The sequence below is a fragment of the Panthera tigris genome, chromosome F2 (genome assembly GCF_018350195.1).
Source record: "Panthera tigris isolate Pti1 chromosome F2, P.tigris_Pti1_mat1.1, whole genome shotgun sequence".
NCBI lineage: Eukaryota > Metazoa > Chordata > Mammalia > Carnivora > Felidae > Panthera > Panthera tigris.
In genome coordinates this window covers 20,643,339-20,655,607 of record NC_056676.1, presented here as the reverse complement: position 1 = coordinate 20,655,607, position 12,269 = coordinate 20,643,339, and the positions used below count along the sequence as shown (strand labels likewise).

The 12,269-nt window shown below is 38.5% G+C and overlaps 1 protein-coding gene across 8 annotated transcripts in view; it reads left to right on the top strand.

Moving 5' to 3' along the window:
* The window catches only part of NCOA2 (nuclear receptor coactivator 2), a 288,968-nt gene that overhangs the window by 83,570 nt on the left and 193,129 nt on the right, over positions 1–12,269 (top strand). The gene's annotated exons all lie outside the window — the stretch shown is intronic.

The following is a 12,269-nucleotide window of genomic DNA, read 5'->3' as shown; positions in this document are numbered from 1 at the left end:
AGAGAGGAAGGAGTGTTAAAAATTTCTTTGGGTAGAAACAAGAACTTCTTGGTTGCAAGTTCATGCTCAAAATGAATTTTCCCCGTGGTGCCAGAGGGGAGTACCTGTATTTGTGTGTGTGTGTGTGTGTGTGTGTGTGTGTGTGTGTGTGTATAAATATACCATTTATAATAGGCCAGTGGTACCTAGAGATTTTGATTTTATGAACTATTAAACATTTCCCCCCAAATCTAGGGAACTGATGTAGGATTGCCAAATTTTGAATTCAGTCAAGCCATGATACAAGGGGAGAAAACAAACAAACAAAAAACATCGGCTATAACCACCATTTCAGAAAACAGAAGGAAAATTGAACCCCACAAAATGATAAGCTCATAATCTAACAATAAAGGAAAATCCTAAATTTAATAAAGTTTAGCTTTATAGAAAAATAAAGCACTACCATTTTTTCTCATTTGGGTTTAAACCTAGAAAAATTTTGCTTTGGAGCTACACTCAGACATTTTGGGGACCACTGGTAGGGTCTTTGACTTGTCAGCAGAATTTTTTTAAAAATAAAATCTGTACCTGAATTTTTTAAATCTATATTTTGTAGCCATATTTATTGTAAATAATGGGTGAATTAACTGGTGTAATGGTCCTTATGAGAAACACCATTTTAGTATATGTTACTTGATTCTTTTTCAGTGTGGAAAGATTTTAGTTTCATTAGGACCTATAAAATAAAACCACATTTACTAACTAAATATTAACAAAACTACTAAATCAATAAGATTTAAATTAACAATACCATGCAGTGTTGTCTGGTTATAACAAAGTTGCTGTTTGTAACCTGAGCTCAGATTCCATTGAGTTCAGCATATACTATTAGCTGTGTGAAGATACTTCAAATCTCCCCCACTATTTTTCTTTACTTGAACTTATAGAAAACTGTTTCTCAAGACTTGATGTGAAAGACATTAAAATAATACTAGCCTGGGGGCGCCTGGATGGCTCAGTTGGTTAAGCATCTGATTCTTGATTTCCTCTCAGGTCATGATCTCCCGGTTGGTGGGAGTGGTTGGTGAGACTGAGTCCCGTGTGGGGCTCTTTGGTGAAAATGTGGAGACTGCTTGGGATTCTGTCCTCCTCCCTCTCTGCCCCTCCCCAGCTCATGCACACATGTGTGATTGCTCTTTCTTTCAAAATAAATGCGCTTAAAAAAAACCAAAACAACTAGTTTGTCAACCAGTGTGGATAATGGTTATCCATGATTTAGCATATCCATGTAAGCAATCTGAGATTGTCATCAGAATGAAATTTTGTGGACATTTGTATATGTTCTTGGACTTTGAGATTCCCAGATTAAGGAAAGCTCCAGCCACTCTAGTTTATTTTCCTAACTGTTCCACCTTAGGTTTTAGGATTGTTTCATTTTCTTTTTAAACTCAATTCTGTGTGTTGGAGAGAGTTGTCACAGCTTTTTAAATTTTCTTTATATCTGTCTTTTATCCTACAGTATCAGTATTTCTTCCATTTTCTTTGCTTATAGGCACAACAGGCCAATAATTGAATAATCTTGTGAGTGACACATTTGGGGGTAACTCACAGGTTTGTATTGAGCGAATTTATTTGTTGGGTGAATGGTGCTTGTGGCGTTTTTTTGTAATGGCTGGATGTTAGAAAGCATCTTCATGATACCACATCGATTCTCCCCACCCCCGCACCTGTACCCCCCCCACCCCCCACCCCTGGGGAGGATGTGGGGGAGGGGAGGAAGGTGGTGGGTGGAACAAGAAGTGCGGAGGCTGAAGCCCGAGCAAGGAAGTAGGATAGACACCACAGGGAAAAGTGGAGGGTTTGTATTCAGAAAGACCTAGATTCTGCTGCTAGTTCTGCCTCTTGCTTTAACTTCTTTCCGTTTCCTCACCTGCAAAATGGAACCAATAGATGCCTATTTATGGGAAATAGCAAAAATAATGCTTGTAAAATTTGTATCACAGCAGTTAATACTTGATACTTAGCAAAAGGTAGCTCTTGTTATTCTGTATGTTTAGGATATTAGGAAGCTCATCTCCAGATTTTTTGATTTTTATTTATGTTTTGTATTGTTAGATATTTTTTCTACATATTCTAGATTCACAACTAAGTTACAAACCACTCGTACCTTTTTGTGTACCTTATGCCCTTCTGTGATACGAAGGTTGACGTATTTGATGATGATTTCCATAGCAGTTAGTTAAGATAGGATGGGAAGGCTAGTGTCTTGAGGGTAGTAGTTGTTTTGGGGTTCCTAGAAACTCCTTTAACTAGAGGGTGAATGAGAAGTGCTATTGCTGTCGGTGGAGGTGCTCATCTCTTTGAGCCTCAGTTTCCCATCCATAAAACTGAGTAGTTAACCTATTTTTAAGTTTCTTCCAGAGCTAAATTTTTATTCAAAATGGTAGTCCTGCCACAGGATCCCATTTTCTCCAACATTCCTCAATGTTTTTGTCAGAACCTAGAAATGCAGTCAAATGAAAAATTGCATTTAAAAATTTTTACCAATGGGAAACTCTATATAGGCCCACACAACAAATCAAATTTCTGATGAAGGGGGCACCTGGGTGGCTCAGTCGGTTAAGTGTCCGACTTCAGCTCGGGTCATGTTCTTGCAGGTCGTGATCTCGAGCCCCGCGTCAGGCTCTGTGCCGACAGACAGCTCAGCGCCTGGAGCCTTTTTCGGATTCTCTGTCTCCCTCTCTCTCTGCCCTCTCCTCCCTTCACACTCTGTGTCTCTCAAAAATAAATAAACATTAAAAAAAATTCTGATGAAGTATCTTTCGATAATATTTGTTCTGAGTGACCACTGGATTTGTGAGTTGACTCAGTGAGATCATACAGGCAATAAACATGTGACTAGGTGCTATCTGTACTCCAAGGATGAGCTCTCCATTTTCCCACATGCTAAATTGCATAGCTTTCTCTTTGTAATCTAGGGCTCCTGTTTGGAATACCATATTCTTTCTAAAAGTGTAAAAGGTTGGTACATTTAATTACGTTATGTAAAATTGTAATTTTACTTTAAAAAACTTAGTGTGACATAAAATTATAGCCATGAACACATATACATACATGTGGGCTGTTTTCAAGTTTTAAAAAATACCATTTTTTTAGGGCTTGCTACTCTCTCTTTTCCCCTCTCCCCTCTCCCTTCTGTCACCTTCCTTCTCCCTCCTCATTGTTTTTAGGCAGATTGGTGCTGCCTGACAGGCAGTCAGTATTAAGAACATAATGCTGGAGTCAGGGGGACCTGGGTTTGACACCCAGCTCCATCACACCTTCTTTGACTTTAAGCAAATGGTATTACCTCTTTTTAAAAAAATGTTTATTTATATTGAGAGAGAGCGAACGAGCGGGGGAGGGAGGGAGTGGCAGAGAGAGAGGAAGAGAGAGAATCCCAAGCAGGCTCTGTGCTGACGGCCGGGCTCAATCTCAGGAACCCCCAAGAACTGGGAGATCATGACCTGAGCCAAATCAAGGATCAGATGCTTAACTGACTGAGCCACTCAGGTGCCTCTGTACTAACCTCTTCTTGGTTGTAAAATAGGTTTTATAGGACATCTTCCTTTTTAAGAATGCTATCTTCTTCATACTGCGTGCATCTTTTTTTTTTTTAATGAATATTCCCTTTATTATGTTAAAATGATGATTAACTTAATGCGGTCATATGCTGTTGAAAGGTGTGGCCTCCTCTTAGGAGGTGGGAATGCATAGTCAGTGACAGTCATTTGGGGAAGCCCATCCTGAGAGAGGAAACAGCATCTCAGTGGGGGGTCTCTGGTGGACAGAAAGTTTATGCTGGTTCTTGTGAAGCTGGTTTTGAGGGTACTGTTAGGTATTGGTTAAAGACTGTGTCCCTCCCGGTCCTGGGTAGGCAGATCATATAGTTTTAATGTTGCTTTTGGTTCAGTCTCTCTTGTTACCCCATAGTCTTGAGGTAAGTTTTACACAGGGATATTAGGAAACCTGCATTGCCCTCAGGGATATTAGGGAAGGGGGTTCTAGGCTCGTTTTATATTGGAGAGTGGTCATTGCAGCATTAATTAGGGAGAAAAGCCTAGGAGAAGGTGAATTTCTGAGGAGTTCACAGTCCTATTTCCTCTTCCTAAGTGGATTTCTTTCCCCTACTGCTAATAGTTGCAGGGTATATATTTTATTAAGGAAGGTAGGCATTTCCTCTTAGATTGGTTTATTGTGAAAAATAAACTGACAATGTACAGAAATCATCTATTATTCTGATGTACACAGTAGGCTTCAGTAACATTCTCATTTCAAGGAGAATGAAGGAAAGCATTGCAGGCAAAGGTTATCCATTTTGTGGGAGAAAAACAATTAAAATTCTTACTAATTGTGTTTTAGGGCCTTTTATTTTGGGAAGACTGATTGGTTGTCAGGATGGCATGTTCTAGTCTTGGTTGAGATTCATCTCTGAGTCTTTTATGTCTATTTCAGAAAGATGAATTTCTGACCGGTAATTTATTTTTCCTTTTCTCTCCTGTAATTCCTTAAAAACTGTATCATGTGTGGACTTGGGGGCTGAGCTCCCTAATTAAAGCCCCAGGACTTCTGCAGGAATGTTGTTTTAAAAATCACTAATCCAACAGCAGGTTGGTTTTTTTTTTTTTCTTTTTAAAGTTTATGTATTTATTTTGAGAGAGAGTATGTGTGTGTGTGAGCAGGGGAGGGGCAGAGAGAGAGAATCCCAAGTAGGATCCGCGTTGTCAACACAGAGCCCAACGCGAGGCTCCAACTCACAAACCGAGAGATCGTGACCTGTGCCGAAATCAGGAGTCAGAGGCTTAACCGACTGAGCCACCCAGGTGCCCCAGCAGGTGGATGAAACCTTACCTTGCCCTCAGGAAGCAGTCTAGAAGGGAAGATTAACTGTAGCGTAAGGTGATGATGATAGTCATTATTTGCACGTGCTGTGTTCAAATCCTTATTTCCGGTTCCTTTGTGAGTGCTTTCTCCGGTCTGCTTTATATCTTTGTCATTCCAGTAAGACTGTTCTTAGGAAGGTCGTCAGCACTTTCTGCTTGCCAGACCAGGTAGACACTGTAATTCTCATAGCACTGAACGATTTTGAGCACCCTCTCCTTCTCAGAACTGTCTCCTCTTGGATTCTATAGTACTTGTCTTTGCTGGTCTTCCTCCTGCTTCTGGCTTTTCCCTAAGAAATCTTAACCATTTCTGCGGATTTAAATATTATGTTCAGGTTAGTGACTCCAACTTGAATATGTTTAGTCCCCTTCCAAATGTGAGCCATGTACATTCATGTACATGTATGAGACTAATTTTTCTGGTAGGTCTGTCTCTTGGCAAGAATACTACTCTTGGAAGAGTTACTGGTTTATGATAGTTGCTTTATTGTTTTTACATTGGCTCAGACCATGGTGGGTGAGAAACAAAAATGAAAGGAATGATCATATGAGATTTATGAATTTGATGGGTAGGTTATTTTGCACCATATTCATATCCATTGTGTTTGTGTACCTACCTGTAGCTTAGGAATTTTTAGGCTGATGATATATCCTTTTCTATGTATCTAATTAGAACTTTTTTTTTTTTTACACTTAGGAAGAAAAGTCATTAAGTTATAAATCTAAATCTCTACTTGTTTAACTTGCTGTACTTTTTGAAGCATTTTATTAAATTGAATTAAAATAACAAAAGAACATCTTAAGATTGAACTTCAGTTAATTTTATGCAACAGTTCTAGAAAACTGAAGACTTCTCTAGCAAATTAAGTTATATGTGTAATAGGCAGAATGAGTAGTTGGAAGGAATACTTAAAGGTTCGTTAATTAATGTTTATACATAAGTTATGAGCTAAATGTCACTTTAAGGGGATCTTTAAGTTGACCTTCTTAAAAAAGAATTTGGAAAATGAAAATTATTTGTTGTAGACTTTCATTAGTTAAGAGTCATTGTCTGCAGTGCAGGTCGAGCCTTTTAAACGAAGAAAACAGAGGCTACCTGAAGTATATATAGAAGTTCTTCAGTTAACTTATAACTTACTCTTCCGTGGTCTGGATGTTAATTTTAGCACCATCGGCTTAACAACTGGGAAAGAATTTTACCTTACATCGTTCAAATTCTATACATATTATTTATATTAAGATTTTTACAACACATCAAATTTGGGATTTTAATATTGTAGTATTTTGTTAAAATATATATGGAAGCTATGTTTTAGGATACTTCTTTTTGAGATTTCTTTTCTTTTTCTTTTCCTTTTTTTTATTTTTTAGGTTTGTGTTGTTTTGTTTTTTAAATTTAAGTAATCTCTACACCCAACCTGGGGCTTGAACTCACAACCCCGAGATCAAGAGTTGCGTGTTCTTCTAACTGAGCCAGCCAGGTGCCCCAGGATACTTTTATATTATCTAAGATATGTGTAATAGATATATCAAATAAAAAATATAGTATGCTGTTCAATAATCTGAAATATTCTCATAGTTAAGTCTTGAGAGAATGTCCTTTTGATGTACTATAATTTGAAACATGCTGAGTTCAAGGTATGTTTTTTGTTAAGTTATTTGAGAGTTTTTGTGCTTTTAAGCAAAAAGAAAACAACTGATTGTACTAATCATTCATTATGAGTATACACTTGTGATGCGTATATGTTTCAGATATGTTTGGTTGAAACTGTTGAAAAATCTCAAGTAATTGGAGTAATACTTCTGGCTTTCTCTCCCTTTCCCCATGTGTCCTCTTCATTTCTACCAACCTGTCTGACTGGCTACACGACTGGGGTGGTGCTGGCCAAATAACACGAAGACCAATAATGGAACCTAATGTTGAAATATGAAGTATGGCAGTTTTAAGGCTCCCTTTGATGAGAGCCCTCTCTCTTCAGTAGCATGTGCCATACGCTCTGTTGTCCATAAAAACTCAAGTTAGTCGTTTTGGTTGGCAAATAGTCTTCATTTGTGTATCGACGCCTATGTGTTGAATGATGACTTCCTTTGATTAGTGGCAACTTTGAGAAGACTGTGAGGCTACATTTGGGTCAGGCAAAAAGAACGTCAGGATTCACTAAAAATGTCGGCAGGGGTAGATGGTGTGGAGAATATGCTCTCCTGGTCTTATTTGTACCATACCAGAAACCAGAAGGTCGTTTTCACGTTGATCACATTTTGGCATCCTCGTTTTCAAATCATGTTGGCAACAACGATAGCATTATCAAAACAGTGAGCTTCCATAACAGCTCAGTGGGTAAAAGCACGCGTGACTCTGCCATCAGACTTCGGATTAGAATCCGGGCTTTGCCACTGCATTGCTTCTGTGACCTTGAAAAGAGTATTTCATTTGTCAGTTAAGTTTCTGTATCTACAGAATGGAGGTGATAGTGGTAGCAGTAGGTACCTTGTAGGGTTGTTAGGAAGATCAAATGGGGTAACCATTTAAGCCACCTCTGCTTGGAGCGCTCACAGAGGCCTTTAAGAAATTGTAGATGATGATGATGGCAGTGATGATTTGATGATGGTGATGGTAAACCAAAACAGCGAAATATGGCTCTTCTCTCATTCTGGTAATCATATACATAGATCTCTCTCTGGATGGATAGATAGATAGATAGATAGATAGATCTAGATCTATCTATATATAGAGAGATATATCTAGAGATAGATCTATAGCTATATAGATAGATCTGTATCTACCTATCTACCCTAACCCCTGTTCCTAACCCTTCATATCTATCTATCTATCTATCTATCTATCTATCTATCTATCTAAATAAATAAATAAGAGCGAGCGTGTGCATATCTTCTCCTAACCCTCCACCACCTTTTGAAAAATCATTAATAATCAGCTTTGATGCTGTCGGCAACCTTTTTCTGTGTGATGCGGGCTCAGTCCTCATTTTTTGCCTCAGAGCCATGATGTGTTATTCGTGCCTGCTAGTTGATTCTCTGCTTGGCAAATGTTTACACCATTTGCTACTAGAACTGCCTTTTCTCCCTTCAATCCCTTTACTCACACAGTAATGACAATTATCACGTAGAAAGAAAGGGCAGGGATATAGAGGTACATTTTTTAAAAGTCATTTATAATTTTTTTTAGCATTTAAAAAATTGAGGTATGATTGGCATACCATGAAATGCATTCATTTTAAAGGATGAGTTTTGGTAAATATGTAGTTATGTGCGTCGCGTGTTTCTTATACATTTTTCTTCAGCATCATCCACAACCAAGTTTTAGAACAATTCTGTCAGCCCAAAAAGTTCTCTTGTGCCCATTTTCAGGCATTCTCCACTTCCATTCTCTCACCCAAGACACCACTGTTTTGCCTCTATAGTTTTTACTTTTTCTAGAAATTTCAGATTAATGGAATTATATAATGTTATCTTTGTGTCTGGTTTCTTTCACTTAGCACATGTTTTTGAGGCTTGTGTTGTTACATGTGTCAGTAATCCATGCCTTGTCATTGTTGAGTGGTATTCCATTGCACATATGTATTACATTCTAGAAAACCCATTCTCCAAATGATAAACATTTTAGTTGTCTCTGCTTTTTACCTGTTCTGACCATGACTGCTGGAATCATCCTTGTACAACTACTTGTATGGTCATCTGTCTCCAAGAGACTTGAAAACACACCTTGGTGTCAAACTGTTGGGTTATATGATGAGAAACTTCCAAGCTGTTTTGCAAAATGGTCATACCATTGTGCTTTCCCACCAAGCAAGGGATGTCATGTGAGGGGTTCTAGTTTCTTCCTGTCCTTGTCAACACTAGATGTTTTATTGGATGTCAAGCATATTATGTTTTGGTTTTAATTTCTATTTTTCTGATGACTAATGACATTTAGTACTTTTTTGTGTACTTTCCCCATCGTACGTCTTATATAATATATATAACATAGGGGCACCTGGGTGTTTAAGTGGGTTAAGCGGCCAACTCTTGATTTCAGCTCAGGTCATCATCTCGCGATTTGTGAGACTGAGCCCCACTTTGGGCTCTGTGCTGACAGCATGGAGCCTGTTTGAGATTTCTCTCTCTCCCTCTCTCTCTACCCCTCTCCCCTTGGCTCCTCCTCTGCTTGAATGAACTCTCTCAAAAAAATAAACATTAATATATATATATATAAGTACATATATAATAAAAAAATCTTTAAGTATTTTGCCCATTTAAAAACATTGAATTATTTGTTTATAATTGAGTTGTAGAAGTCTTTTTGTCTATTCTAGCTGACTATCTTTATTATTTAGCTCTTTATATTTTTTAAATGCGTGTACTTTATCAAATGATTATTTTGCCAATAATTTCTCCCAATCTGTGGCTTGTGTTTTCATTTTTAATTATGTCTTTTGAATAGCAGAAGTTTTAATTTTAATGGAGTTCAGTTTATCAGCTTTTTTTCTTTTATGGTCTTTATTTTATGCATTTGGTGTGATATCTAAACATTTTTTTCCTATCCACAATAATTTTCTCCAGGTGCCTTCTTCTACAAGTTTTGTAGTTTAGTTCTTACATTTAGATCTGTGATCCTATCCATTTTGAGTTAATTTTTTTTTTACACTTATTTATTTTTGAGAGACAGAGAGCACATGTGGGGGAGGGGCAGAGAGCGAGGGAGACACAGAATCCAAACCAAGCTCCAGGCTCCAAGCTGTCAGCACAGAGCCCTACCTGGGGCTTGAAGTCACAAACTGTGAGATCATGACCTGAGCTGAAGTCGGATGCTTAACTGACTGAACCACCTAGATGCCCCTATTTTGAGTTAATTTTTGTACATCGTGCAGGATAAAGGTCAAGGTTCCTTTTCCCTCTCCATATGTATAACAGTTTCTGGCATCGTTTATTGAAAAGACTGTCTTTCTCGTATAATTACCTTGTGACCTTTATCACAAATGTGTGGGCCTGTTTCTAGATTGTGTTCTCTTCCTTAGGCTAATACCCCACTGTTTTGATTATTATAGCCTTATAGTAAGGTTTGAAATTAGGTAGTACTTTTCAACTTTTTTTTTTTTTTTTGAGTATAAAGTTTATTTAAGAGAGAGAGAGCACAAGCAAGGGAGGGGCAGAGAGAGAGAGGGAGAATCCCAAGCAGGTCCTGCGCTGTCAGGACAAAGCCGGATGCAGGCTCGAACCTACAAGACCGTGAGATCATGACTGGAGCCGATAGCAAGGGTTGGACACCCACCAGACTGAGCCCCCAGGCGCCCCTTTTTCAACTTGGATGTAGTTTTAAGAGAGCCCTGTCTCAAAAATTTCCCAACAGTCTCCATGTTTATGTATCTCTCTGGAGGCTGGGCAGATAAAGCCATTACGACATTTGAGGGAAAAATCAGTTCTAGTTGGTGGAGCGGAGGCCTGAAGCCTCTGTTCTCCATCCTTTCGTCGAGCTACCTGTCAGAGCTAGCAGCATTTAGCAGGATCACACTTGCTAGGACAGCAGTCGTACCACCTACTGTGTACCAGGTGTTTTATGTATGTAATCGTCTCATTTAATACTTACAAGATGCTGCAAACAGACATTATTACCCTCATTTTATAGTTGAATCCACAATAACATTTCCTAGGTCACGTACCTCAGCTGCTGCTAATGACAGAATAATAGGAACGGCAACCGTATGTAGATGATAGAGGCAGGCTTCGAGAACTGGTCTGTGCAATGATGCTGAACCCTCCTAGGTTCTTTGCGCTGTTCGTGCTGCCTCTGATAGCGACCCATTGCTTTGGGGAGAGGCGGTGTATCCTTTTAGTTCATACAGTGGAAATAGTGGTAGTAAGAAAGAAGGTGACAACTGTCCCTCCGCCCTTTCTTGCAAGGTTCCTGACTTTCATTGTGTCTCTCTGCCCGGACCAGCCTAGCCTTCCCCTCTCCCTCCCTCGAAACACACTCCGGAAAGAACTTTGTGAAAACTGTCACGACTGGTGGGCAGTAGAAGGTGTTGCTTTGTCATGGAGTTGTTGCTGCCTGTACTATCTATCGCTTTAAATGGCTGAGATTTTCCCTTAGGAACTTGTGAAACGTTTTGTGATTCTGTGTTTGTAAGTATTTCATTATAACCTCTTATTTAAAACGTTACACTGAGATACCATTTTGTACTGTGGAAATTATCCACACCTTCATGTCCCCTCTATCTCTTTCTTCAGCATTGGATGAGTCGGCACTTTCTCCTCCTGTTACGTTAGCATATTAGTAAAAACACGCCGAATAATATAGACCAAGCAGTAATAGTTTAATGTCATCACTCCTAATAATCACAACTTTTAGCTCTCGATTGTTTCATAGTGTGATGTCCTTGAGCGAATTAGTTGTTGGTATCGAATTATAATGGGCTTAAGTAGGGCAGCATAATGAATACATTTACCCCAGTAGAGCTGGAAAGAATTGATGACTTCTATTACATAACAGTTTATTGCACACTACTCACTGACTGCCACTTGAGGAGAATCCATTCGTTTTACTTACTGTGATAACTTCTTATTTGCATACAAATTTTCTTTTGTTTTTCATGAATCATCTCTGACTGAACCCTAGCTGCATTTCATTACATTCAATGATCTCCAGACCGATCAGGTTCTTGTAAAAATCCAAATGGAATTTTTTTTCCGTTTCTTTTCCCTTTACGCCTCTTTTTCTTTTTCCCTTTTAGACCTCTTAAAAAGTAGTAAACCTGAATACACGTGAAATATCATAAGCACTTATTTGTTGTGTTTGTATTCCTCACGATGCATCTTGGCAACAAACTTCTTTAGTGCAGTGGAAAGGATTTTTGTGTGGATCAGAGAAAATGTTGCAGGGTCCTTTGGAGGTAAAGTCTTTGTTCTCAAGGGTATACTCCCAGAAGAAATTTGGTGAGCATCTACTCTCATGATCGAACATGTTCATTTCTTCCTTATCTACATTTGCTCTTGCAAATTGTTAAGATTGTCATATATAGCATCATTTTTGCATCATTTTACTTAAGACATTTTTTTTTTTTGAGATAGCATATTACCTGGTCACTTCTGAACTTCGTTAAACAATTATGACATAGATTTTTATTTCAATAATTTCAAGCCTTTTGGTTTCCTATAAATCACTGCAAATTAAGATCGCGATGCGAATTTTATTTATTTGTTTACTCAGCAGACATTTATTGTGCATTGTGTTCCTGTGTTCTGGGAGGGCGGTCTGGAAATAGGGGGCTCAGGCCTCTGCTGCTTCTCAGCTTCTCATTAGATCTAAGCAGCTACACGAAAGTGTAGTAAGAGTTACGGTGGGAACTAAAAATTTGTAGGATAGACACCTCA